This window comes from Schistocerca nitens, chromosome 6 (assembly GCF_023898315.1).
Source record: "Schistocerca nitens isolate TAMUIC-IGC-003100 chromosome 6, iqSchNite1.1, whole genome shotgun sequence".
Taxonomy (NCBI): domain Eukaryota; kingdom Metazoa; phylum Arthropoda; class Insecta; order Orthoptera; family Acrididae; genus Schistocerca; species Schistocerca nitens.
Genome location: NC_064619.1, coordinates 390,422,238 through 390,449,695, shown reverse-complemented (window position 1 = coordinate 390,449,695; position 27,458 = coordinate 390,422,238). Strand labels below are relative to the sequence as shown.

The following is a 27,458-nucleotide window of genomic DNA, read 5'->3' as shown; positions in this document are numbered from 1 at the left end:
TTTCAAGGACTTGAAAAAGGTAGGGAAATTTGTAAAGAGAAAGAAAGTTCTGTTGTTAGGTAGTTCCCATGGTAGAGGTGTTGGCCAACTACTGCAGGAAAATCTAGGTCCAGAGTACCAGGTCACAAACTTTTTCAAGCCTAGTGCAGATCTGGGTCAGGTAACAGAGGATGTAGGTGCTTTATGCAAGGATTTCACAAAGGAGGATGCCGTGGTTATAGTGGGTGGTCCGGGAAATAGCATTGGCAGAGACTCTGAATATTCCATAGAGAGTGACGTGGTGAAGACAGCATCAGCAACGAAGCATACGAGTGTGGGATTTGTGTCTGTGTTGAGACGCCATGATCGGCCTCATTTGAACTCTTCCGTAGGGAGGGTGAACTTGGAGTTGGAGTGGCTGCTTAGGACGGTTATAGGGTCCCATATTGGTTTGATTCCTGTGGATGCTATCCATACGTGGGACTACACTAGGCATGGCCTTCACCTCAGTAGGAAAGGGAAGGGAAAACTGTCTGGGTTGATTGCAGAAAACTTAAGGGGGGACACTGGCACAAGTGGTAAAATACCAGTGGTCACAGGTGTCAGAGGGATGCCTTTTTTAGGATAGGGAAGGGGGAAAGAAAACGAGTTTTAAGAGAGATTGGCAGACACACTCAGTTTGAGAAAACAGATGAACAGGAGTCAGATTTTATCATACAGCCTCCATTTAAACAGTGTTTAACAGAAAGTAATCAGTTCATCTTCGCCAAAGCAGTTACAATCCCATTAGTATGCAGTATCAGTTATCTTTATTACACCAGAACATTCCGGGACTTAGAAATAAAGTTGATGAACTACTCATTTGTATCGATGAAATGAATTCATCTAACCAAATTGACATAATCTGCCTCTCTGAACATTAAGTGACCACTGATATAGATATGTTAGACATTTCAGGATTTAAGCTAGCTTCCTACTTCTGCAGAGTGGATATGGATGGAGGAGGAGTTGCCACATTTATCAAAAACTGCCATAAGTTCAAGAACATTGACATTAATAAATTCTGTTTAGAGCAGCATCTAGAAGCATGTGCAACAGAAGTAGAGTTCCATAACAGATCATATATAATAATAACTATTTACCGAGCACCTGCAGGAAATTATAATCTATTCTTAGATCATCGATCTCGGCTCGATTATGGGTGCACGGTGTATGGGTCTGCGAGGCCTTCTTACTTAAAGATTTTGGACGTTGTCCACCATGAAGGGCTTCGGTTGGCCACTGGGGCATTCCGAACTAGCCCCATACCAAGCCTCTGTGCAGAGGCAGGTGAACCGCCACTTCACCGTTGCTCAGCCTCCTCTGGCACGGTTATTTCATAACCGGCAAAGTGCGACGCAGCCCTATGGGATTCGCGCACAGGATTGCCTCGCTGCAATGTGTATGGCTGGTCTTCGTGTTTTACATCGCGGTTGGAGCAGATCTCCACCTTGGCTCCTCCGGAGACCCAAACTTATTTTAGATTTGACTCGTTTTAAGAAGGATGGCACGCCAGATTTTACATTCCAGTCACTGTTTTTTAACATTTTAGATGTGCATCACGGTTTCACTGTCGTTTACACTGATGGCTCCAAACAGGAGACTTTCCTTGGCTGTTCTGTGGTGTTCCCTGATCATGTTACCCGGATTCGCCTCCCTGCTGAATATACCGTTTTCGCAGCGGAGCTCCACTCGATCCTGAAGGCACTGGAGCAGATGAATCGTGTTCGGGGCGATCGATTTCTTCTCTGCTCCGATTCTCTGAGTGCCTTACAATCACTGCAGAACCTATACCCGACTGAGGAGATGGTCCAGCTGATACATGACCAACTGTACTTGCTCCAACAGCGGGGTAAAGAGGTATCCTTCTGCTGGGTGCCTGGTCATGTCGGTATATGGGGCAATGAACAGGCTGATCGGGCTGCCAAGGAGGCCTGCAGAGAGCAGGATGTGGTCCAGTGTCCTATCCCCTTGCAGTCAGTCATCGCTGCACTCCTCAGGAAGTGCATGGAGTTGTGGGAGGACGAATGGCTGGCGGTGACGGCCAATAAACTGCGGTCGGTAAAGTCAACCACTCAGCCGTGGCGTTCCTCCTGCCGGTTGCTCAGGCGGGAAGAGGTGGCCCTCACACGTCTTCGGATCGGGCACTGTCCTCTGACGCATAGCTATTTATTACGGCGGGAGGATCCTCCATTTTGTTATGCTTGTGGTGTGCACATTTCTGTCCAGCACATTTTAACAGACCGCATTTTATACCGTGATGCAAGGGCAGAAGCACAAGTTGATGGGGATCTGCCTTGTGTTTTAGCTAACGATGAGACGTGTGTGTCTAGGGTTTTTAAGTTTTGTGATGTGTCTGGACTCGGGCCTAAACTTTTAGGCTGGAGGTTTTAGTGTATTGCAGAGTGGCTGACTCCTCCCTTTTTTCCTTGCCGTCAGCCAGCCACTTCCATCTGCTACATTGTTTTAGCTCCCTCTACCATTTTCTTCCTGTGTTGTCGATGTTTTACTGCTGACGCCCTGCTTCCTCCCACGCTTCGGTGTGGGTGAGCACATATTTTTCAATGATTGTTCCCCGTGTTTTATGTTCCGTTTTATGTAAATGTTCTGAGTTTTTTTTTCTTGACACCCGTCTCACTATGATACTGAACGGGCGCTGAAGACCTTGCTGTCGTGCGCCCACAAAACCCCTCTACTACTACTAGAAGCTCTTTTGGGTTATTTAACAGGAAGAAACAAAGAAATTTCGATTGCTGGTGACTTTAATACAGATTTTCTAATGCAATCTTCCAGTAAACATTCACTGCAGTTAGTAATGTTGTCTTTCAATCTAACTCACACTGTAAACTTTCCAACTAGGATCACTAAATCCTCAAGGACAGCCATTGATAACATTTTTATAGACAAATCAGAGGAACAAAATCATATCATAAAACCTGTTATAAATGGACTGTCAGATCATGACATGCAGCTCCTTGTTTTAGATGTAAATTCTAAGCAGATTATCAAGACTGCTAAATCTGAGTACAGGAGAGTAGTCAATCAACCAAAAATTGAGTGTTTTAGAAAACTGCTCAAAGATATGAACTGGAAAGATGTTTATAGTGCTCATGACATGAATGAAAAATATAACACATTCATGAACAATGTCAGTACCATGTTTGAAAACTGTTTTCCTCTAAAAGTTACTCAAATTAAACTGAAGTCTATAATAAAACCATGGATTACACAAGGAATAAAGATTTCCTGTAAGACAAAAAGGAAAATGTATCTGTTGACCAAGAATAGCTCCAATGCTGATGATTTAGCTAAATACAAGGAATACTGTAAAACATTAAAAAAAGTAATTCAGACGTCTAAACAAATTCACTACGAGAAGAAAATAGCAATGTCAGGCAACAAAATAAAAACAATATGGGATATAGTGAAAGAGGAGACTGGTAGAACCAGAAAGGAACAGGAGCAAAGAGCACTAAGGGTAGGTGACACATTAGTAACTGATGGGCATAGTGTGGCAAATCTATTTAACAAGTACTTTATATCCATTACTGATAGAATGGGACTTTCAGGATCTATAAATAATGCCCTTGAATATCTGAAACTAGCCTTCACAAATAGCTTCAAGTACATGAATATATCACTCACTTCACCAAAAGAAATAACTTCCATAATAAAATCTTTAAAAACAAAGCATTCTAGTGGGTTCGATGAAATATCAACAAAGTTAATTAAGGCATGTTCTTGTGAGTTTAGTACAATTCTAAGTTACTTGTGTAACCAGTCAATTATAACTGGGACATTTCCTGACTGGCTAAAATATGCAGATGTTAAGCCTCTATTGAAGAAAGGGGATAAAGAGATACCATCAAACTACAGACCGATTTCAGTTTTGCCAGCATTCTCAAAAATTTTAGAAAAAGTAATGTACAGGCAGCTTCTCAAGCATCTGACCACAAAGAACATATTATCAAGAACACAGTTTGGATTTCTGAAGGGTTCTGATATCGAGAAGGCTATTTACACCTACAGTGAAAATGTACTTAATTCATTAAATAACAAATTACAAGCAGCAGGTATTTTCTGTGATTTGTCAAAGGCATTTGATTGTGTGAACCACAACATCCTTTTAAGCAAATTAGAATTCTATGGTGTCACGGGCAGTGCTGCAAAATGGTTCAAGTCATACCTCACTAACAGGAAACAAAGGGTGTCAGTGCAAGGGACTAGTGAATTAAGTCATCAGTCATCATCAGAATGGGAAGAAATTACATGTGGTGTCCCACAAAGATCCGTCTTAGGGCCATTGCTTTTTCTTGTGTGCATTAATGATATCTCATCAGTTAGACTGCCAGAAGCATCGTTCGTTTTGTTTGCAGATGACACAAGTATTGCAATAAATAGTATGTCAAGTGTAGTTCTAGAAAGATCTGCTAATGATATTTTCATGGATATTAATAAATGGTTTAAAGCCAACTCACTGACATTAAACTTCGAAAAGACTCACTATATGCAATTCAGAACCTGTAAGAGGTTTCCACCCAGCATATGCATAAAAGACGAAGAAGAGAAGATAGAAGAGGTTGTGACAGTCTTAAATTCCTGGGATTACAACTTGATAATAAATTCAGTTGGGAAGAGCACACCACAGAACTGCAGAAACGCCTTAACAAATCTGTATTTGCAATTCGAGTGTTAGCAGACATAGGCGACATAAAAATGAAAAAGCTTGCATACTTTGCCTACTTTCATTCCGTAATGTCATATGGTATAATATTTGGGGTAACTCTTCAAGTCAAACAAAAGTTTTCAGAGTCCAAAAGCTTGTAATACGTATTATTTGTGGAGTAAATTCACGGACGTCCTGTAGAAACCTCTTCAAAGAACTGGGTATACTAACTACTGCCTCTCAGTATATTTACCTATTAATGAAATTTGTTCTAAATAATATATCTCTTTTTCCAACAAGCGGCTCAGTTCATACATACAATACCAGGAACAAAAATGATTTGCACAAGGACTTAAAAGCACTTACTTTAGTTCAAAAAGGGGTCCACTACTCAGGAACACTCATCTTCAATAATTTGCCAGTAAACATAAAAAATTTAGTTACAAATGAAGATCAGTTTATAAGGAGCCTGAAAGACTTACTAGTGGCCAACTCCTTCTACTCCATTGACGAATTTTTTAATGGAAACAAATGATGTATTGTATATATTCATACTATTAGTATTGTTATTTCAGCTTAAATAAATTGACATGTTCCACATCCACAAGGATCTCCTCAGCACGGATCTGTGGAACAAAAATCTAATCTAATCTATTTCAGTGACTGCTTCAAAGCCTGCGTCATCTGGATCCTGCCCACCAAAACAAGCTTTTCTGAATTGCGCAGGTGGGATCTTTACCTGCAATACATCCTACATTCCCGTAACCTTCCTGCCATCAACCTTAGTTACTCACTGTCCTCACCCATCGAGCTCCTTCCTTGTTACCATTCCAGCACTACACAGCCGTCATTCCACCTGTTGTTATTTCTCTCCTTTTCCGCAACTTCTCCACCTCTCCCCTGCCCTCTCTTTGACCTGCAGCACTTCACTGTCCGCCACCCCAACCATACTATCACTCTCCCTCTCCATGCCAGCCTCCTCCTCATCCCCACCCAGTCACCACTCCCGTCATGCACTGGTGCTGCTGCTTGCAGTGTGGTTTCAGTTGCCTGAGCCTACAGTTGCATGTGTGACAGTCCCTTCTCATAATTGAAAAGCAATTCTAACATTTTGTATCCCCCAGGGGGCTCATGGTTCTTTAGTGAGTTCGTGCATGGCACACATGGGGCCCAGAGCTATTGCAGCTATTCCTTCCTTCCTTGAACTCATTTCCTTCATGCTGCCCTCCCTCCCTCTCCTCATTTCATCCCCGTTGCACCCTCCTGCCCCTCTCTCGGTGTTCTGATTTGTGTCGACCTGGCTATCCACCCGCTTCTCTGTATTGCTTACAATTCTGTTCCTTCTGCCTGTTCTTTCATCCTTTTTGGCATTTAGGTCACCACTTGAGGTTTGACCTCCACTTCTAAATTTTCTGTTTTTAGTGTGAGTTATTTGGGGAAGAACTCCCTCCCTAGTGTCTACGGGGTGGATTCCTCTCCCCCCTTGCTTCTACCCTGCTAGGTCACCAGCACAGGTAGCCCGTCCGTGTGGTGGGGCTGTTATGTACTCATCTGGCTGAGCCTCCAGACAACGCAGGGATCACACTATTGACACCTCAGCTGTTCACTCCCCATGTATGCCAAGGAGTAGTTCCTTGTCTTCTTGGAGCATCAGAATTCCCAACAATAACCACCATGCCATGCTGTGGCTGGATGGCGCCCATGGGGAGAGCCCCTTGTCAGAGTGGATGATATCATGGCGGATGCTTGGTGCATGAAGCGTATCAAGCTGCAAAAATCTGGCTGTTCTCATACAGCTGGCTCTTCAAATGGTGAAGGATCATTGAATGCTGCTTTGTATGACCTGGCAGCCTTCCCTTCCCTGTCTGCAACATGGGAGGAGGACAAGACTTGCCGTCTTGGGATGAAGCACTTTCCCTGCTACCTCCTCTGTTCTAGAATAGATGGGGACACATTCACCACCACAAAGCCATTGTTTTTTGTGGAGAATATCGAGGGCGAGATTGGTGAAGTGGAGTCTCTTAGTAAGATGCAGTTGAACTCCCTCTTGATCAAAGCCTTTTCTGCCACCCAATCTGCAGCTATTCGTGCTTGTGATCATCTTGGCAATGTCGCGGTGTTTCTTACTCTTCACCAATCTATGAAAATGGTTTAGGTAGTGGTTTTTCATATGGTCCTCACCCTGCAAACTGATGAGGAACTCTAGGCTAATCTGGAGTGATGCGGCATTCGTTTTGTTCAACGTGTGCAGATGGCTCGCAAAGACAACCGCACCGATGCTAGCGCCTTCATCCTGCCTTTCGGGAGGGGTACCCTCCCAGAGAAGGTCAAGGTTATGTGCCACAGATGTGACATGAAGCCGTACATCCCTCCACCTATGCGGTGCTTTTGGTGCTTGCATTTTGGGCATATGTCTTCCCTCTGTACGGCGGACCCGTTGTGGTGAACGTGGCCACCCCGTCCATGAGGCAACCCCCTTGTGTTCCGCAGCCTGTGTGTGTTAATTGTGCTGACCGTCACTCCCCTCGCTCTCCTGATTGCCCGGGTTACAAGACAGAAAAGAAGACGCAAGAATATAAGTCCCTGAATTGCCCGTCTTACATTGAGGCTCGCCAAAAGTATGAGAGACTCCATCCAGTGTCACTTATATTCCACTTTTGCCCCTGTTACATCCCTTCCCCCTCTACCTCTTCCTTATTCCAGCCCCATCTCCCTCTCCCCTCTCACTCCCTTGCAGTTCCCACAACCTCCCATCCCAGAGTCACTCCCCCTCCCAGGCTGAAGAAGTGCCCCCTTCTTCGGCACCTGCCGGTGATCAGGCTGCCTCCCAGGACCCCTCTCCCCAGTGTGTCTCAGGCTGGAAGACTCCTACCACCACTCGGCCATGAGATGCACCATCTGTGTGCCCCAATGTCATCCACTGTCTTTCGGTTCCAGATTTTGCTGACGCCTGTACTCCCCCTGTGTCGTCCCCTCCTCCATCTCTGAAGAAGAAGAAACAGAAGTCTCAAGACAACACCCCCCCCCCCCTCCGCAACCTGAGTCTGACATCTTAGTTATGGATGTCACCCCATCCTTGTTGGTGATGACCACTTATCGAGTGATGTGACCTCCTCTTGGCTTCTTTACATCTAACTTGGACTCACAGCACACAATCATCCAGTGGAATTGCAATGGATTCTATCGTCACCTACTGGAAATATGACATCTTGTCTCCTCATATTCTGCGTTCAGTCTTGTTCTTCAAAAAAACCCATTTCTGTGATGACCAGTCTCCAACATTTCTTGGTTATCGGGCATTCTGTCAGAACCGTGTGACCCCAGGGTAGCATCTGGTGTGGTCTGCATTTTGGTTTGCTCTGATGTCATTAGTGATTGGATCGCCCTACATACCAATCTGGAAGCAATAGTGGTTAGAGTGCAAATGATTCCGGCAATCACCATTTCCAAAGTCTACCTCCCTCCAGGCAGGACACTTCACTACATTGAACTGTCTACCTTAATTCAGCAACTCCCGCCCCCTTTCTTCTCCTTGGGGACTTCAGTGCTGACCACCCACAGTGGGGGAGTGCCACTTCAATAGATAGGGGTCTCCTGGTTGACCAACTTATCACGGACCTCAATTTGTGTCTCTTCAATGATGGTTACCCTACCCACTTCAGTCCATTCATGGCACCTTTACTGCTGCCGATCTCATGATCTCCTCCCCTGCTCTTGTGGCTTCCCTACATTGGTCGCCCCATGATGATCATTGTGACATTGACCATTTTCTGGTGATTTGATTGTTCCCCTGTTGCTGCCAGGCAGACAAGGCCCCTATTTTGGGCATTCCGCAGGTCCAGTTGGCCTTCATATAGATCTGCTATGCACTTTGACACCTCCCTGTCGAATTCCATTGATGCAGTCACGCACGGCGTCTCTGCCACTATTCTTCATGCTGCTGGCACTGCTGTCCCCCTATACACAAGTCCTCCTCATTGTTGGCCGTTACAGTGGTGGACCAAGGATGTCACAGTTGCTGTCAAGGGTCTCTGACGGGCACTGCAGAGATTTAAATGACACCCTTCAGACACAAACTCCTCGCTTTTAAGCTGCTCTCTGCTAAGGCTCATTACCTTAATAGGTAGAGTAAAAAGGAGTGCTGGAAGCACCTTGTTTCCTCCCTGGGGACGTATGCCTCTTCACCACAAGTTTGGTCCGAGCTCCATAGCCTTCTGGGCTGCAACAGTCCAGGGTCTTAACCTCCAACGTGCTCTGTGCACTGATCCATTTGTCCTTGCAGAAAATCTCGCAACACACTTTGTGATGCCATTGGTGTCCTCTTCCTATCCTACTACCTTTCTCCGGCAGAAAAGCCGAGTTGAAAAGACGCTGTCTGTTTCATCCTGCACCATGTTGAGTCCTATAATGAACCCTTAACTGAATGGGAATTCTTGCAGGCTCTTACCTATTCATGAGACACAGCCCCAGACCCGGATTCCATCCACAGCTAGATGATCCAGAACTTGGATGTTCTCCAGAGGAAACATCTCCTCAGGGTCTTCAAACCCATTTGGCTCATGAGTGCTTTTTCATCAGAATTGTGAAACACTATAGTTACCCTGTCCTTAAGCCTGGGAAGAACCCAACGTCTTTTGGCAGTTACCACCGAGTTAGCCTGATGAATGTACTTTGTAAACTGTTAGAGAGAGTGGTTAACTTCAGACTATGCTGGGTACTCTAATCTCGGGGCTTTTTGTCCCCATATCAGTTTGACTTCCAGGCAGGACGATCTCCAGGTGGCCATTTACTCAGATTGGAAACAGCCATCCGGCTGGCTTTTACTAACACTGGCATCTTGTCACGGTCTTCTTTGACTGTCATAAGGCATACAATATGGCTTGGTGTCATCACATTTTAGTTACCCTCCATGGCTGGGGCTTCCATGGCCCCCTTCTGATTTTTATCTGCAAGTTTTTATCTCAACGGCTCTTCCGGGTTTGAGTTGGCACTTCACTCAGTACCCCTCGGATTCAGGAGAACAGTATCCCACAGGATTCTGTGTTAAATGTCACACTTCCTCATAGCCATCAATGGGCTTGTAACCTCTGTTGGGCCTCTGGTTAATGCGGTGTTGTACGTTAACGATTTTTGCATCTGTTGCAGCTCCCACTCGGTAGCATCTGCTGAGCACCAACTCCAAGGCGCCATCCAGTGGACCTCTGCGTGGGCTCCCAGTTTTCTCCCTCCAAAATACGGGTTATGCATTTTTGTCAACGACCCACAGAACACCCTGATCCAGAACTTTATTTAGGCACCAGCTCCTCTATGTTGTAGCACAGTCCCGTTTCTTGTTCCTTATTTTTGATAAAATGCTGACATGGCTGCCCCATTTTTGCCACTTAAAGACTACATGCATGTTGAAGCTTAATGCTCTCCGCCTCATATTCCACACATCTTGGCGTGCAGGCCGTACCACTCTTCTCCATCTTTACTTTGCTCTGGTCTTGTCCAGACTAGATTATGGTAGTCAGGTTTATGGTTCAGTGGCTCCTTCCATTTTGCAGATACTCGACCATGTTAACCATTGTGGGATGAGTCTGTCTATTGGTGCCTCTTGCACGAGTCCCGTTGACAGTATCCTCATATGAGCATGGATTCTCCATCTACAAATATGACGGAGCCAACTCCTGGTTTCTTATGCAGTCACCAATTGCCATTTCCCTGTCCTATTTGCAAATGAGGGGTGTCTCCCTCCTGATACCCTCCCACAGGTGTGATTGCCAGTTGGCATGTGTCTTACTTCCCTCTGTCAGGATCTCCATCTTCACTGACTGGAATGCATCCTGTTTATTTCCTGCCATACCCCCCTTTGGATGGTGCTTACACCATGGATTAGGAATCTGTTGCTTCTATGGTTTTCCAGCATCTTGTACATGCCATCCTTGCAGGGTTCCAGGGTGCCCCCTTCTTCTACACTAATGGTTCTAAGGCAGTCAGTCATCTCATACTGGCTGAGAACACCATTTATTGCCAGGATCATGTAGTGTGTTCACAGCAGAGCTTCTAGACATTCACAGAGCCCTCCATTTTGTTTCTCAGGCCTTCCTTCACAGTGTTTCAATTTGTACTGACTCAATGAGCAGCCTGCAGGGTTTGAACAACTGCTATTCTCGTAACCCTTTGGTCTCTGCTATTTGTGACCTTCTCTCTGCCCTTGGCCATTCTGCCTCCTCAGTTGTCTTTCTCTGGGTCCTAAGTCATGTGGTATCCCAGGGAATTAACTGGCTGACTGTTTGGTTCCCCATTCCCTTTCATGATTCCAGCTGTTGGTATGCAGATCTACGTCAAATCTCTCTTTGCCCAAAAATGTAATGAAGTCTGGTGTGCTACTGCTCATAGTAATAAACTCCGCGCAGTCAAGGAGTCTGCTGCAGTTTGGCTCTCCTCCTTCCACTCCTCTTGGAAGAAGTCAACTGTTTCATGCCGTCTATGCATTTGTCATACCAGGCCACCCATTGTTTCTTCCTATGTAATGGACCACCCCTACAATGTGGTTGTGGAGCCAGATTGACAGTGTCCCACATATTGGTGGAATGTCCTGTTCTTGTGGCCCTTCGTGCTAAGTGTAGTTTCCCTGTTTCCTTAAATACTAGCAGACAATTTAAGGATAGTTGAACTGGTCCTCAGTTTCCTCCGTGAAAGTGGTTTTTATTTCCAGACATAAGGTTTTACATTACTCTTGGGGCAGGGTGATTGTGGTGGGGACCCCTGTGCGTGTCTTCTTGGTCTGGGACCCCTGACTACTCTCCCATGGAAAACTGCCCCTTTTTTCCCTATTTTTAGATTTGGTCTCACTTTTTATGCTTGTTACTATGTGTGTTTTAACTTCATTATTTTATAATTTTACTCCCCTAACTGGATCCATCCTCCTTTAGTGGACCCTCTTTCTTCCATGAATAATTTTGGAATCACGGGAAAGGTGACCATGCCGTTTGGTTCCATAAACCCTTTCAATTAATCAATCAATCAACAAACATTTGGTAATTATTACGTGGGAAGAATGTGTGATTGTGTGTTCACCTGTTCCAGTAACATCCAACTGCAGAAAGAAAACTTAAAGCAAGCAGATCATGAAACACCCTAACACTCAAGATTACAGTTACACTTTATTGATGCCTAAAACTTCAAATAAATTTATTTTAAGTCAGTTTCATATTTGCAGAAAGTGTAATAGAGGTGGTTGTAATAATAATAATAATAATAATAATAATAATAATAATAATAATAATAATAATTTTTATTATTATTTTATTGTTGTTAGACCAACACAGCAGTAGATAATGTTATATACATAATACAGTTAATCGATAATACAAAAGTACAATAGCTTAGGTTTTGATTTTACAGCTACCTTATTACATTTATTAAATTCCTTGATATTGTTGAGTGGTTGGGCACTTAACCAGTCATTTAGTGTTTGTTTGAATTTTTTTCCAGGAATAACTTTTTCCATTCACTCATAGTACTTGCTGTTGACAACAGTAACACTCACACTCTACGCATCAACCTCAAGCTTGCATTCAACATTGCTTCTGTCTCGGGTTTGTTTCTCTGGGAGTGTTAGTTGTACATCAGCAAATGTATATGAAGAGTTGGCCAATATGAACCTTGTGTATGGATTCTCTGAATGAGTGTCATGCCATCACTATGGTGAGCTGCTCCTGAAGTGATAGCAACCACATCACCTTTACATTTTCATGTAGGTGTATGACAACGGGTAACAACTGAATGAATCATAATTACATTATTACTCTGTAGTGAACCACCAGAGATCACAGGTGCCTTGTACCTAAATACCCAGAAAGTGTGCCTCAAGAACAGGTTCACGTTCCAGAAATTTGGTACTGTCATGTTTTTTTGTTCAGAAAACAAAGGTTTACAGTGTACTGTGTAATGAAGAACAAGAAATTACTCTAATAGCTTTAGTCTGCTGAATTGAGATGTCATGCACACAGCTAGGATTTTCCACAAAAGAATGGTACATGATGTTATCCTATGGAAAAATAAAGCTTTCAGATTCACAGTTCATAAAGCATCTTAACGTATGAATTACTCTATGTGGTTTACCACAAATATATTATGCATGCTGACATAAGATAATTTATCACCTAAATATCATTTAAGAACTGAATACAACGAGGATCATATGTGGAGAAACTTGGTTATAAAGTAAAAAATCACCCACCCCCCTATCCCCTCCCAGGCCCCCCTACCCCTGTGACTCTTTTGTGTTCATTCATCAGTTATCAGTTTGCTCTAAACCAATAAGATATTTGAGTGATTGCATTTGCAGCACAAGTACTGAGATCATAACTGCTGTGAAGAAAAGTTTTTGTCTGCATATAGTACTGTATTGGAGCTAATAAACAACTGGACCTTTCCATAGATAAGGTAATATAGTACCTTAGTAATTCTCTCTCTCAATGCAGTAAAAGTCCATTTCATGGCAGCATGTAGATAGCTTGTCCTCTCAATGTCTGCAGCAAGCACAAGGACAGTGGCAACACCGGCTAGCACTGTCAGCATCGCACCAATGCTAGCCAGGGGTTTTACCAAAACCATCTCCACTCCAGGGAGCAGCAGAAGAAAGGGTGTGCTTACTGGAAATGATACCAGGGCCAACATGCTAGATGAGGATCAGTGAGATGATCTCCCTTGGGGGAAAACCCTCTAACAGAAAACATCACACCATGGCATGTGACAGCAGTGGCAATGCTATGAACCGCCATACATGCCAAGGAAGCATTCCACTGCTACAGCTGCCACTGTTACAAGTGAAAATCTAGTTTTGTTAATCGCCTGCTGACTGCAGACAATGTTCTGCACCTTGCCAAGATGTTGCAGTGGGTCTCAGAAGACATAAAATCTGAAACAGGAAAAGGAGAAGACATTGCAAAGAGAGAAGTACAGGTTTATACATTTCACAGATCCAGAGGAGTAGCACTTTGTGTTCAATCTCCACATTGACCAGGGGAAGATTCATCACCTGAAGGAGATCCTAGTATGCCCTTGCCTTTTTTACCTCTGACGATGTCTCCTGCGGTTGGAGACAAAACTTAAGAATAGTCTTATTTATCAACCACTAACTTTCAGCCCAGTGGTTTTAACTGAAATAAGCACCAGCTGTGAAAGCCTACGTTGCGTGATTAATTGAAGCAATGAGTAAAATAATCCAGAGCAGAATACACGCTGACTGGTACGAGAAGTGTAACATCCAATAAATGACGTGTAATCCTTGTGCTATTAGCTATTTAATCAAAGTGAAGCACTTCAACTAATTTTTTGAGATGGGTGATATTATTGACGTTGCTTTTGCAGGTAAACTATGAAGTGTTGATTGTTTATTGCTCTAACCTCAGTTGTTGAGTAATCATAAAATCCATGGTAAGTGCCACAACTGCTGTTTTGAGGAAATCATTAAAAACTTCCAGAAAGCATTCATTTTGATATCCTTATTTTTTCATACCCTAAACAAATGAAGACAGTTAATCTACAAACATTTTTTAGAGTAAAGTTACTGTAAAAGATTTAACAACAACAACAACAATTGTTGATGGAACAAAACAAGAGCAGGGCTATGTGCCAACCTCTCTAACATAGAAACTGGGCTAAGTCTACCACTTATATGTGTAAATAAAGGGGTGTGGGAAGGATAATAGTAATAATAATAATAATAATAATAATAATTTTGCTATTATAAAAATCTGGAAACTACAGTTTACAGTTTTTCTATAACAACTATATTATTATGAAAAGTCAGTCAGGCCTACAGAAGAGCTGTGTTACCAAACAAACTAGTTAAAGAACAAAGACAAAATTAAGGACATTAATGTGTTCTTACAAGTTTTATTTAGAAATAAAAGCCTTTTACAAAGTTTAAAAAGTTACATGTTTTATTAATTTAGCACTGTTTTACTAACAAAATATTACAGTGTTGCAGTCTATAAATGGCTGCTGTGTTTACTCAGTCATATTTTGGTAAAACAGTTTGTTTTCTTGTTTGAGATAAGGTATCATCTTTAAGTCCTCCTCCTCCTCCTCCTCCTCCTCCTCCTCCTCCTCCTCCTCCTCCTCACTTTTCGATCTGTCTGTTAGCTCAAACCGGGGGGAGATCTAAGCCTTTCATGGTTTCCATCTTCACATCTTTTTTGAATACATTTGTTTGCATTCACATTTCAGCTTCATTGAATTTTTTTTATACTTGTCCTGGGTTGGTTTTGGAAACTTGAGCCAAACAGCCTTGGAAATTTCTAACTTTTTTGTGATGAAATGTTGTTTTGCTCCTTTGAAGAAGTCATAAAAATCATCATAGTGGCTAGAAAAGGAGTTTCGCTATTGGCATTACACAAAACTCTCACAAGATCCAAAGGAACTTCACATTTTTCTACTCTATTTCTTTTTTCAATTAGAGCAAAGTCTCGGACACAGGTTAAGTATGTGCGTCCAGAGACGACATACTTGTGGTGAACTTCGTCAAAGAAATCATTACAGACGAATTATAACCAGAGGAACAGTACCATCGGATTTTTGTTTTGGCCACAGCTGTTGTCAGACCACACTGTTAACTTTTTTTTTCCTGGGTAATTTTACTTTTAATCCTCCTAAACACAGCTTGCTATTTCATTGCCTCCCCTGCCGCTCATGCCCTTGTGCCAAAGAAACAAAAAAACTTCATTATTATCTGCCATATGCAACCCCAGATTGTAACAAGAAAGTTGATGTAAATAATACATTTGGCAGTGTGACAATGTTGGCAGAGAGAAAACCTGTTGTACATCTAAGGATGCTGCGCATATATCACGTGTGGGAGTGGTAGAATATACATGATCATGCTCCATCTCTTCTCTAGCTTTTTCACTGTGTCTATGATGAAATTCTAGTGAAGTATAATGTACCACTCTATTGGTTGAGTCATTCAACATTTCACTTTTAAGCAGATCACGTGTTACAGGTATATTTCCTTTGGCGGTGAAATCTCAGTTTCGCAAAGTATTCTTTCAATAACTTTTTGTAGTACAAATATCTGATGTTTGAGTTTGGATAAAGCATAACAAAAGCCTCATACATTCTGCAGTAATTCAAATCTTGGCTTGAAAATAGAAGGGAGCTTTTAGTCCTTGTGTAATGACGTATGTCCTTTGGGAAACTTTTGATGTGTTCAACAATGCATTTTACATCAGGAGCTTTATATTTCCTTTCTTCATTTTTATTTCCCCTACGTTCAGTGTAGGTAACATCACCACTCTTTTTTGCTTTTACCAAGGTTTCCACTCTTTGCCTGGTAATTTTGTGTATTTCCAGAACGGGTTTTTTGGCAAATTGAAAATGTCCACCTTCGTCATCAGGAACTGTATGAAAAACGCTAGCCTCTCTGTGACTCTCCTGTGTAAGAACCATGATGCCTTCTTCTAACATTGCATACACTGAAGTTTCTTACCAAATAAGAGTTTTGTTTAACATTATCACCTAGTTCGTAGAACTGATTGAATATGTTTAATTTATGTTCCAATGGAATGTCTCTACATTGCAGTCACGAGCTCAATTCAACGCACAGAAATACAACTCCAAATCATTCCCCTCCCTGGCCACACCATGGGAGGAATGTCAGGCTAAGGATGGCAGCAGATCTTATTCGCCCCAGTACCTTGTATGTTCAAGAGCTGATTGGGAATCTTTCATGATGATGAAGCCTCCGTTTTTTGTTGAGCATTTAGAGGACAAGTTCGGGGAGGTGGAGGGCTTGTTCAAAACGAGATCTGGGTCAGTCTTGATCAAAACAGCATCCTCTGCCCAGTCACAGGAGTTACTCGCTTGTGACAAGCCGGAGGGATGCTTCTGTAACCATCAAGCCCCATAAGAGCTTAAATATGATCCAGGGTATCATATTTCACAAAGACCTTCATTTGCAGTCCGACGATGAGCTGCGCGCCAATTTAGAGTGTCAAGGTGTACATTTCATCTGGCGTGTCCACTAGGGTCCGAAGGATAATCATGTTGCCACTAGTGCCTTTATCTTGGTCTTTGAGGGAGATCCATTGCCCGAGAAGGTTGGTCTACCGGTGTGATGTAAAGCCCTATATGCCTTCCTCGTTGCAGTGCTTTAAGTGCCGGAAGTTCGGCCATATGTCTTCCCGCTGAACTTGCAGCATCACATGCCGAGATTGTGGACGCCCATCCCATCCCAATACTCCATGTGCCCAGCCTCCCATCTGTGTCAACTGTGGATGGCACCATTCGCCTTGCTCGCCTGACTGCAGGGTTCTCCAGAAAGAAAGGAAAATCATGGAATACAAGACCCTGGACCGACTGACCTACACTGAGGCTAAGAGAAAATTTGAACACCTGCATCCTGTGCATATGACATCGTCTTACGCTGCCGCTACATCAGTTCTGCCACCATCAGCTCTGCCAACCCAAGTCACCTGTCAGAGCCGGAAGACTACACGTGGCCCCTTGATGGTGGGGGCATTTCCCTCCCTGTTGCTCCTGCACCACCTACCTCAGTAGCAACACCCCTCCTCCCCCCCCTCCCCCCCAAACCATCAGGGCCATCCGTCCCCACTTCTAAGCCGGAGACACATAAGTCTTCTTCGGCTTCTCTCGCTAGGAAGGGGTCCCTTGTGTCACTCCCTTCCCAGTTTTCTGCTAGTGGGAAAAAAGACAACTGCCAGTGGCTAATGAGCTCAAAATCAGCTGGTCGTAGGGCTTCACGCTCATCCTCAGTCCCGGAGACTGAGCCAGTGAAATCCTCCCAGCCAGGGAAACCCAAGGAGCAGTGAGAGAAATCCAAAAGAAAACCTGTAAGACCAAGGAAATTGCAGTGGCACCCACACCACCGCTACCTACAAGCTCTGCGTCTGAGGATGGCTTGGAGATATTGGCATCTGCTGAGGACATGGATCTCACCAGACCCTCAGGCACAATGGATATAGACTGCTCAGGCAATAAATCGGTGGCAGCAGGTGACTCTGAGGCGTAAACTGCCTCATTGAATATTCCATGCCTACCCAGTCTCACGATGTAATCGTCCAGTGGATTGGCAGTGGTCTTTTTAACCGACTGGCTGAGCTACGGAAATTGTTAAGCTTTACACCTGCTATCTGCATTGCCCTCCAGGAAACCTGGTTCCCAGCAATGCGGACCCATGCCCTCCACAGCTATAAGGGATATTAAAAGAACTGTAGCGACTATAATAGTGTCAGGTGGAGTTCGTGTTTATGTCCTTAACTCAGTCTGTAGTGAATATGTGCCCCCTTCAAACCCCTCTTGAAGCTGTGGCTGTCACAATAAGGACGACACAGGAAATAACTGTCTGCAATGTATATCTTCCTCCAGATGGTGCAGCCCTGGATGTATTAGCTGCACTGATTGATCAACTCCGTAAACCTTTCCTACTTCTGTGAGATTTTAATGCCCATAACCCCTTGTGGGGTGGTACCATGTTTACTGGCAGAGGCAGAGGTGTCGAAACTTTACTGTCGCAATTCAACCTCTGCCTCTTAAATACTGGGGCCACCGCACATTTCAGTGTGGCTCATGGTAGTTACTCGGCCATTGATTAACAATTTGCAGCCCAATCTATCCACTGGAGAGCACATGACGACCTGTGTGGTAGTGGCCACTTCCCCATCTTCCTGTCACTGCCCCAGCATTAGGCACACAGGCGCCTGCCCAGATCGGCTTTGAATAAGGCGGACTGGTGAACTTTCACCTCTGCTGTCACCGCTGAATCTCCCCCACATGGTAACATTGATGTGATGGTTCAGCAGGTGGCTAGCACAATTGTTTCTGCGGCAGAAAACGTGATCCCTCGCTCATTAGGGTGCCCAATAGGTAAGGCAGTCCCTTGGTGGCCGCCAGAAGTTGCAGATGCGATTAAGGAGAGTCAGTGAGCTCTACAGCGGCATAAGCGGCACTCTTCAAATGGAGCACGTCATAGACTTTAAACCGCTCTGTGCCCGTGTTCGCTACCTTATCAAACAATGGAATAAGGAGCGTTGGGAGAGATACATCTCCACCATTGGGTGCCACATGTCACCTTCCCAAGTCTGGGCAAAGATAAAACGTCTTTTGGGTACCAGCCACCAACAGCTGTCCCCGCTATTACCATAAATGGTGGGCTAAGTACCGACGCAAAAGCGATTGCCGAGCACTATGCTGAGCACTTTGCGCTAAACTCTGCATCAGAGAATTACCTCTCAGTCTTTCGCACACTCAAACAGCGGCTGGAGGGGAACGTCCTCTCTTTCACTACACGCTGCAGTGAATCCTATAATGCCCCATTTACAGAGTGGGAGCTCCTCAGTGCCCTTGCACATTGCCCCGACACAGCTCCTGGGCCTGATCGCATCCACAGCCATCTCTCACCTGACTACAAGCGACATCTACTCGTCATCTTCAACCAGCTCTGGTGTGATGGCGTCTTTCCATTGCAATGGCAGGAGAGCACCATCATTCCGGTGCTCAAACCCAGTAAAAACCCGCTTGATGTGGATAGCTATCAGCCTCACCAACGTTCTTTGTAAGCGGCTGGAACGTATGGTACTTCGGCGGTTGGGTTGTGTCCTGGAGTCACGTGGCTTGCTGGCTCCATGTCAGGGCGGCTTCCGCCAGGGTCGCTCTACCGCTGATAATCTTGTGTCACTCGAGTCTCCCATCCAAACAGCCTTTTGCGGATGCCAACACCTGTTTGCTGTCTTTTTTGACTTACATAAAGCATACAATAAGATCTGGCCACATCATATCCTTGCCACATTGTATGAGTGGGGTCTCCGGGATCCCTGATTTCATGTCGCTCCATACTTTACGTGTCCAAGTTGGTGCCTCCCATAGTTTGCCCCATATCCAGGAGAATGGAGACCTACAGGGCTCTGTATTGGCTGTCTCTCTATTTTTGGTGGTCATTAACGGTCTAGGAGCAGCTGTCGAGGCCCTCCGTCTCACCTTCTCTGTAAGCAGACTACTTCTGCATTTCGTACTGCTGCTCCAGTACTGTTGTTGCTGAGCAGCGCCTCCAGGGAGCCATCCACAAGGTGCAGTCATGGGCTCTAGCCCACAGCTTGCAGTTTTCAGCTGCAGAGTCATGTGTCATGCACTTCTGTCGGCATCATACCGTTTACTCGACTCTGTGCACCACTGTGGTGTGCAGTTAGCGACAGGAGCTTTTAGGATGAGTCCGGTGACCAGAGTACTGGTGGAGGCTGGTGTCCCTCCACGGCAGATCAGACATGCGCAACTACTCACCAGTTACGCAGCACACATTCATAGTTCCCCTGAGCATCCGAATTACCGTCTACTTTTCCTGCCCATGGCAATCCATCTCCCACATTTGTGGCCAAGATCAGTGTTGCTGTGGCTCCCAAATGACAGTCGTTCACCTCTTGCTGGATTGCCCACTTTTAGCCGCTCTGCAGCAGACTTTTAAATTTCCCAGCACCCTACCGAGCGAGGTGGCGCAGTGCTTAGACACTGGACTCGCATTCAGGAGGACGACGGTTCAATCCCGCGTCCGGTCATTCTGATTTAGGTTTTCCGTGATTTCCCTAAATCGCTCCAGGCAAATGCCGGGATGGTTCCTTTGAAAGGGCACGGCCGACTTCCTTCCCCGTCCTTCCCTAATCCGATGAGACCGATGACCTCGCTGTCTGGTCTCCTTCCCCAAAACAACCAACCAACCAGCACCCTACCTTTGGTGTTGGGCGACAATGCCATCACAGCAGCTTTAGTTTTATGTTTTATCCATGATATTGGGTTTTATACTTCTATGTAGGTCTTAGCGCATGTCCTTTGTCCCTCTGTGTCCTCCAACCAAGTGCTTTTAGGGTGGAGGCTCTGAGCACTATGGGACTCAACTGCTGAGGTCATTAGTCTTTTAGGGTGGAGGTTTTGATGTGTTGCAGAGTGCCTGGCTTTCCCTTTTTTATTCTCGTGGTTGGCCAGTCACTGTAATCTGCTTTCATGTTTTACTCTCTTCTGTTTCTGCCGTCTCTGTTGTTTTCTTGCCCTCTTTTGTTCCTTTTAGTGTTCGTTGCCTTCCCTTTGTTCTTGTGGCTTTTCCTTTCTTTTCGTTTTATGTTATATGTTTCGTCCATTTTCTTCTGACACTTGTGGCATTGTTTTATTAGGAACAAGGGATGATGACCTCATAGTTTGGTCCCTTCTGTCCTCTTTTAAACCAACCAACCAACCCTCTCCCACCCCCACCTCCATCAACCATTAATTTCCCTTCTTCTGTGCATGTAACATCATAGAAGCCAATTGAGAACATCCAGGACTTGTACCTCTACTAGTTACTACATGTTTGCATCCAGGGATTAGGAAAGGATGTGATAGTTGTTGAGTGCCAGAGCATATGGGAAGTTGAGTAAACAAGTTAGCAGATGTATCAGCCAAGAAGGCCTACAACATCCTGCCTATTGCTCACTGTGCAATTACCCCCTGCACGTTCCACTACAAGAAATGGCATTGCTTTAGGGGCAGAAGATGATGCACCATCGAAAGTGTGAGTGACTAGCAACAAAAAACAAGCAGTTATTGGTCAAATCTACTACCTGTCTGTGTAGCATAGCTTCTTCCAGCCATTGAAGGGTACTCTACAAATACTCTTTGGGAAGGGTTGCTGCTCTCTGAAGCATAGATTCCATTACCAATGGGGAGACAACAATTCTATGCACATGTGGAGCACTGATTTTTAAAATGGCACATTTTTTTAATAATGCTTGTTGTTTTTGGATGTTTAGCCTGTGATTCGCCTGGGATCTCATCCTCTAGATTGAAGTTGTCATCTGCCATTTAAATTCTTGTTTGAGGCTTAACTCCAACTTATGTAAAGTATTGTAAAGTAAAACTATAAAGCGTGGAGAAAAATAGTCACAGTATTTTAACCCTGGATAGCTGATGCTAGTAGGAACCAAAATTACTGATGTTTTGTAGGTTGACAATGCACAAGTTTTAAACTGCAAAAACTTGGCTCCATGCACTCCGATTGGTCGTGGAATTGCGCTGTTGCCAGACAACGTGTGACTGTGAATGCTTTGCCTGCTGTAGATCACGATGTATCCAAGGTGGTCCACACAGTTGGTGGTAGCGTGCCAGTCTTCCACTCTGGGGGCCTGCGGGCAAATCCATTGAGGTCCCGATACATCCATTGTAGTTTCATGATAAGATGCACCGGTAAAAAAACCATCAACAGCTGTTAGTTCGTGTACAGAAAGTCTTTACAAATTGCGTTGGCCCTGAAAAGGGCCTTTTTAGTAGCTGGGACATTGTTTACTTAAAGCAAATGCTTGAACCGGTGGTCCTCTGACCTGACTCAAGCTTGGTAACGTCGAACAGTGCTTTACCAAACTCTTTCAAAGATTCCTGGCATTGCCGTGATGTGATTGGTGGCATGTTGAATGCAATCCATTAATTCCTTTTTGTTTCTAGGTGGTTTGTGTTGGGTTGGCTGAACTAGAACCCTAGAACCTTGGAGAGTCCCCGCAGGAAAAAAATCTGGTGTCTGTTGATTGGGGGGGGAAGAATATTCTTTGAGAGCACCTCTGCCAATTACCCGGCCGTCGAAGGGTTCATTTAAATGTGCACATCACGACTGTTATGTGTGGGTGCCCTATTATGCTGCAACCACGTGCGTAGCCATATGTCCAGGTGTACATCTTCCAGCAGGTTGGGTAGAGTTTCTTGCAAAAAGGGAAGATAATTTGCCCCAGTAAGTTGAGGAGTTAGACGGACCATCTCAATCAGATGGTCACCCACAATGCCTGCCCAAATGTTGAGCAAAAATCGTTCCTGATGTCTGTGGATGTACGTGACATGATGATTTCCCCTTGCCCAGTAATGAATGTTTCAAGTGTTGTAAACGCTATCCTGATAGAAGTTACACTCGTTGGTAAACAACACAATGGCGGGGAAGCTAGGATCTCATGCAACACGTCGCGGAAACCATTGGCAAAACCCTAGCTTGTGTTCATAGTCCACCAAAGGATTTTGTGAGTGACCCACATGTCATGTCCAGCCACTTGAGTTCTTCTTGTAGGTGCTTCCTCAAAGCACTCAAGAACAGTCTCTTCAAATGCAGCATCCTGTTGTGTTTGAGGTCTTCCAGCATTACCATGATATCGTGCTAATGAGATTGTTTCACCAAGTCTCCAGTGAATTGCTGTAAACGTTTTCAGTTGTGGATGTTGTCTTGCTGCGTACCATTCCTCATACAACCATCGAGCTTCATGCGCGTTACCATCAGCTAGTCCATAAACAAAAGCCATATCTCGTTGTTCTTCAAACGAATAGTGTGGTGCCGCGCTTACTGTACGACTAAATTACAGGTGACGCGTGTGTTCTCCAATGCGAAGCTTGCAAGTGGAAGCCTCTGATGTGAGGTAGAGACAAATAACAAGACCTATTTGACATGTGTGCTTATCACGTTGGGGCAGTGACAGGGTAGGGACGTTTGAATATGTGAACCGATACCCATAGCGCTGCCCATCAATGGATGAACAGCAACAGGGCAATCCCACAGCCCATAGGAGTGTGTGGCGCCAAGTTTCCATAGTTTAAAAATGGTGCATTGACAACCTACACAACATTTGTAATTTTCGTTCCTACTGGCATTAGGTATCCAAGGTTAAAATTTTGAGACACAATTTTTCTCCACCCTGTGTATGTCCATTTTGCTGCTCCATACAGGAAAGTACGAATCCATTCAGTTTTGTAGCTCATTATTTAAATTTTGAATGTCTTTATTGCATGTATTACTTTTTATTTGGTGTTGCAGAACAATGCTGAAAAGAGAGATGTAGTAAGTAATGAAGAGATCCTAAAATGAATTGGAGAGAAAAGAAATTTATGGCACCACTTCACTAAAACAAGGAATCACTTGGTAGAAAACTTCCTGAGGCATTGAGGAATAGTCATTTTGCTAATGGAGGGAAGTGTGGGTAGTGTAAAGGGAGACCAAGGCGTAAGCAAATTCAAAGTGATAGACATTGCAGTAGTTTATGCAGAGATGGAGAGGCTTGTGCAGGCCATACTAGTGTGTAGAGCTCTGCGCCAAACTAATGTTCAAACTGAAGACCACAACAAAAACCATGTTAGTTTTTATCCCTGTTGCTGTTTTTTATCATCAGTATTGTGTTTTTGAGTAAGTGAAAATTTCTATGAAATTTACTTTTGTAAATATTGATGTACGGAAGCTGTCAACTTTGCTATCACAAACCCTAAGCAGCAGCAGCAATAACTACTACCTCATAAATAATGAGGTTTGTTAACTGCATGCAGAATTTGTAATGCAGTCAAATCCCTGATGGGAATTACTTTTGTGTATAGTAGTTGTATTGGCAAAGTATTACTACAGTCTCATTTTATTCATTCTATAAGCATTCTTGGTAATTTAGCCATATTTAGGTATGCTCATGTGAAAGTGCCAATTCTAGACTTCAGGAATTTTTATTTAGAGCTTAGTTGATGGGAGCTGTTTCAGTTTGTATGATTTGTTTTTACAGTGTAAATGTGAATTCATCAGGCATTAATTGTCAGTAGCTACATGTGTGCATAGTAATCTGCACCTAATTTTCATATCTCTTATGTGTACTGTAAAAATTGCCATTGTGTTTCATGTCAAATTTTTAAATTATTGTGGTACTGGAAGGTCGTGACTGGAGTCCAAATAATGGAAAGAAAAAGTATAAGCAATCACCATATAGTTGATGAGTTGAGCAGTTGACATGTACCTAAACTAATTTCAAAACATTGCTGAACTTGTGAGCAACATCCTTCTAAAGAACTCTAAAATACAAAACACAAACAATGGAAAATATAGGGAGAAATTATAAAAATGTTAAAAGGATAGATTAAAGACTGTTAGATACTATTAGCTGTTGTCCAGTGCCTGAACCCGTGCATGCCTGCACACTCTCCTCCCTACACCCCCCCCCCCCCCACCCACCCACCCACCCTCCCACCCACACACACACACACACACACACACACACACACACACACACACGTGTTCTGTTTTGTCTACATCTGATGAAAGACCTAGTTCTGATAGCTAATAATATCTGGTAGTCTTTTTTTTCAATGTGTCTGCCTGCCACTCAGCACCTTTTCTGTGTGGTGAGTAGCAAGCTATTCTTTTCATATTGTTGTAAATTCAAAACGCAATATTGGGGAGTTATTGGTGACTATAAAAAGTGAAAGGAGTAAATATAGAACTCACCATACACACAGCCTGACAAAAAAAAAAAAAAAAATGAAGCTTCTTGAGAACGTGGTCAATTGTCAACATAACTTCGTACAGGTACACATCATCAGTGGGTATGTAAAAGGTTAGAAGCAATTCTCTGTGAAAGGCAGAATGGCCACCAGAGAGTATTCATGTGGTTCATGTTTATTGTAGTTACCAGGCTCGGTAAGGTATATATGAGGCAAGAGCACCAAGAGATACCGAGTGGTAACTGTGAAGGACACGGAGATGCCATGTACTCATATGAGACAGCATTATCAGCACCTGAAAGTGCTGAAAGGGGCCTCATTGTGGGTATCCATTTTGTTGGCTGGTCAGTCATACAATATCCAGATTTCTGGGGCATTCAGATATGAGAGAGGATTGCTGTAATCCAAGCACATCATAACTCCACATCTGCACCTGTAAAGTGAGAACAAGTAACAGACATACTGAAACATTCTGTGTCTCAACATTCTTGGTAAACTCACACCCGTGGTCATATATTAGTAGCATCTGAACCAAGAAATTAATGTCCCATGCACAGAATTATATTAACACAATAATACAAAGGGCCTTTTTTGGAGTGATGATAGGGAAATGTGGACAGCCAGTTAATGGTGTCACATTGTGTTCAGTGATGAATTGCAGTTCTGCACCACCCTGAATGTCCATTGTCAGCGAGTATAGTGGCAACCTGTGTGGAGGTGTTCCAGGCTTTCAATGTTTTGGAGAGTATTGGGTATGACTTCAGGTCACGTTTAGTAGTGATTGGTGGAACTCTGATGACACAGCAGTATGTCACAGATGTCCTGTATTCTCATATGCTTACCTCTCCTGTGACAGTATCATGGTGCCATTTTTCAATAGGACAGTGTTTGTCCATGCATGGTATGTGGCTCAATGAATTGTCTGTGTGGTGTTTAGGTACTGTCATGGCCATCAGGGTTCCCAGATCTGACCCCAGTAGAATGTGAGGGACTACCTCGGATGCCGATTCCGTCCCATTGAGAGTGTCCAGGATGTTAAGGACAAGTTCCAACAGTTATGGGACAGCTTGTCTCAGGAGATTGTTCAACGGCTCATGACACCCTTCCCAGCTGAATCAGTGCATGCATTGAGGCATTGGGTGATGAATAGGTGCATAAACGAGAATGAAAACATTATTGAGCTGTTGATGATGTCTTGTGTATAGTAACAACAGATTGCAAATAAATGCATTGACTTACGTGGTTACATTGCATGGCCATTTAGATTTTACTGTCACTGCAGCTTGACTAGTGTGAGTGTTTGTATGTTGGGTGGGTGGCAGAATACTAAGTTGGGAAGGTTGAGAGAGACTTTGAGGGAGAAGTTCCTTATTTCTGGTTGTGGTGGTTGGTAACTAAAGCCTTGGGAAAGGATGTTGTTATGTTATTCTTTGTTCTTGTTGGTATTGTCTACTCTACAGAGCTAATTTCACATTTAGATATGCTTCTTATTAAGAATATTCATAAATCAAGAACATGCATGGGAACCCAGTCATAAGGGAAGATGAAGTAAATGAAGATGAGATGGTAGATACAATAATGAGAGAGAAAATTGAGAACACTGAAAGACGTAAGTTGAATAAAGCCTCTGGAGTGGATGTCATTCCCTCAGAATTAATGAGATCATTGGGAGATATTCACAAAACTATTCCACTTGGTGTGCAAGGTATGGCAAAATACCGTCAGACTTCAGGAAAGTGTAATAATTTCAGTTCCAAAGAAAGCATATGCTGGAAGGTGTTAATACTACTGAGCCATAAGATAAAAAGTCATTGTCACAAAATACTAACATGAAACGTTTGCAGAAGAAGCTTATGTTGGGGAAGATCAGTTTCAGTTCCGGAGAAATAGGGTAACAACTGAGTTGAGTTGATACTAACCAGACAGGTTATTGGTTTGGAGTGAGTTTTTGACAGTATTAACAGCAAGACAGTGTTCGAAATTTTGAAAGTATCAGGGATAAAATACATGGAGTGAAAGGTTACTTACAAATTCAGTAGAAACCAGACTACAGTTATAAGAGTTGGGGGTGATGAAAGACAAGCAATTGTTGAGAAGGATGTGAGATAGGTTTGTAATGATTTCCTGATGTTATTCAGCATGTATGTTGAGCAAGCAGTAAAGGTAACCAAGGAGAAGAAATAAAAACTTTGATGTTTGCAGACGATATTGTAATAATGTCAGAGACAGAAAAGTACTTGGTAGAGCAGCTGAATGGAATTAGAATGTCTTAAAAAGAGTTGGTAAGATTGACATCAATAACAGTAAAACAAGGGTGATGGAGTGTGGTCAAATTAAATCGGGCAATGCCAGGGGAATAAGACCAGAAGATGAGACACTAAAAGATGTAGATGAGTTTTGCTATACAGGTTGCAAAATAATTGGTGAGGGCCAAAGTAGAAAGGGCGTAAAATGGAGACTGGCAAGAGCAAGAAAATCATTTCTGAAAAAAAAAAAAAAATTGTTAATATCTCGTGTTAGG

General features: G+C 43.6%; 1 protein-coding gene across 2 annotated transcripts in view; it reads left to right on the top strand.

The window, feature by feature from the left end:
* Positions 1-27,458, top strand: part of LOC126263142 (trafficking protein particle complex subunit 13) — a 255,521-nt gene that overhangs the window by 43,531 nt on the left and 184,532 nt on the right. The window contains exon 2 of one of the 2 annotated variants that reach the window (XM_049960176.1): positions 12,164-12,425. The exons of the other annotated variant lie outside the window; for it this stretch is intronic. The gene's annotated coding sequence lies outside the window, so the exon portion shown is untranslated. The remainder of the gene's footprint in view (positions 1-12,163; positions 12,426-27,458) is intronic. 2 annotated transcript variants of the gene reach the window in all.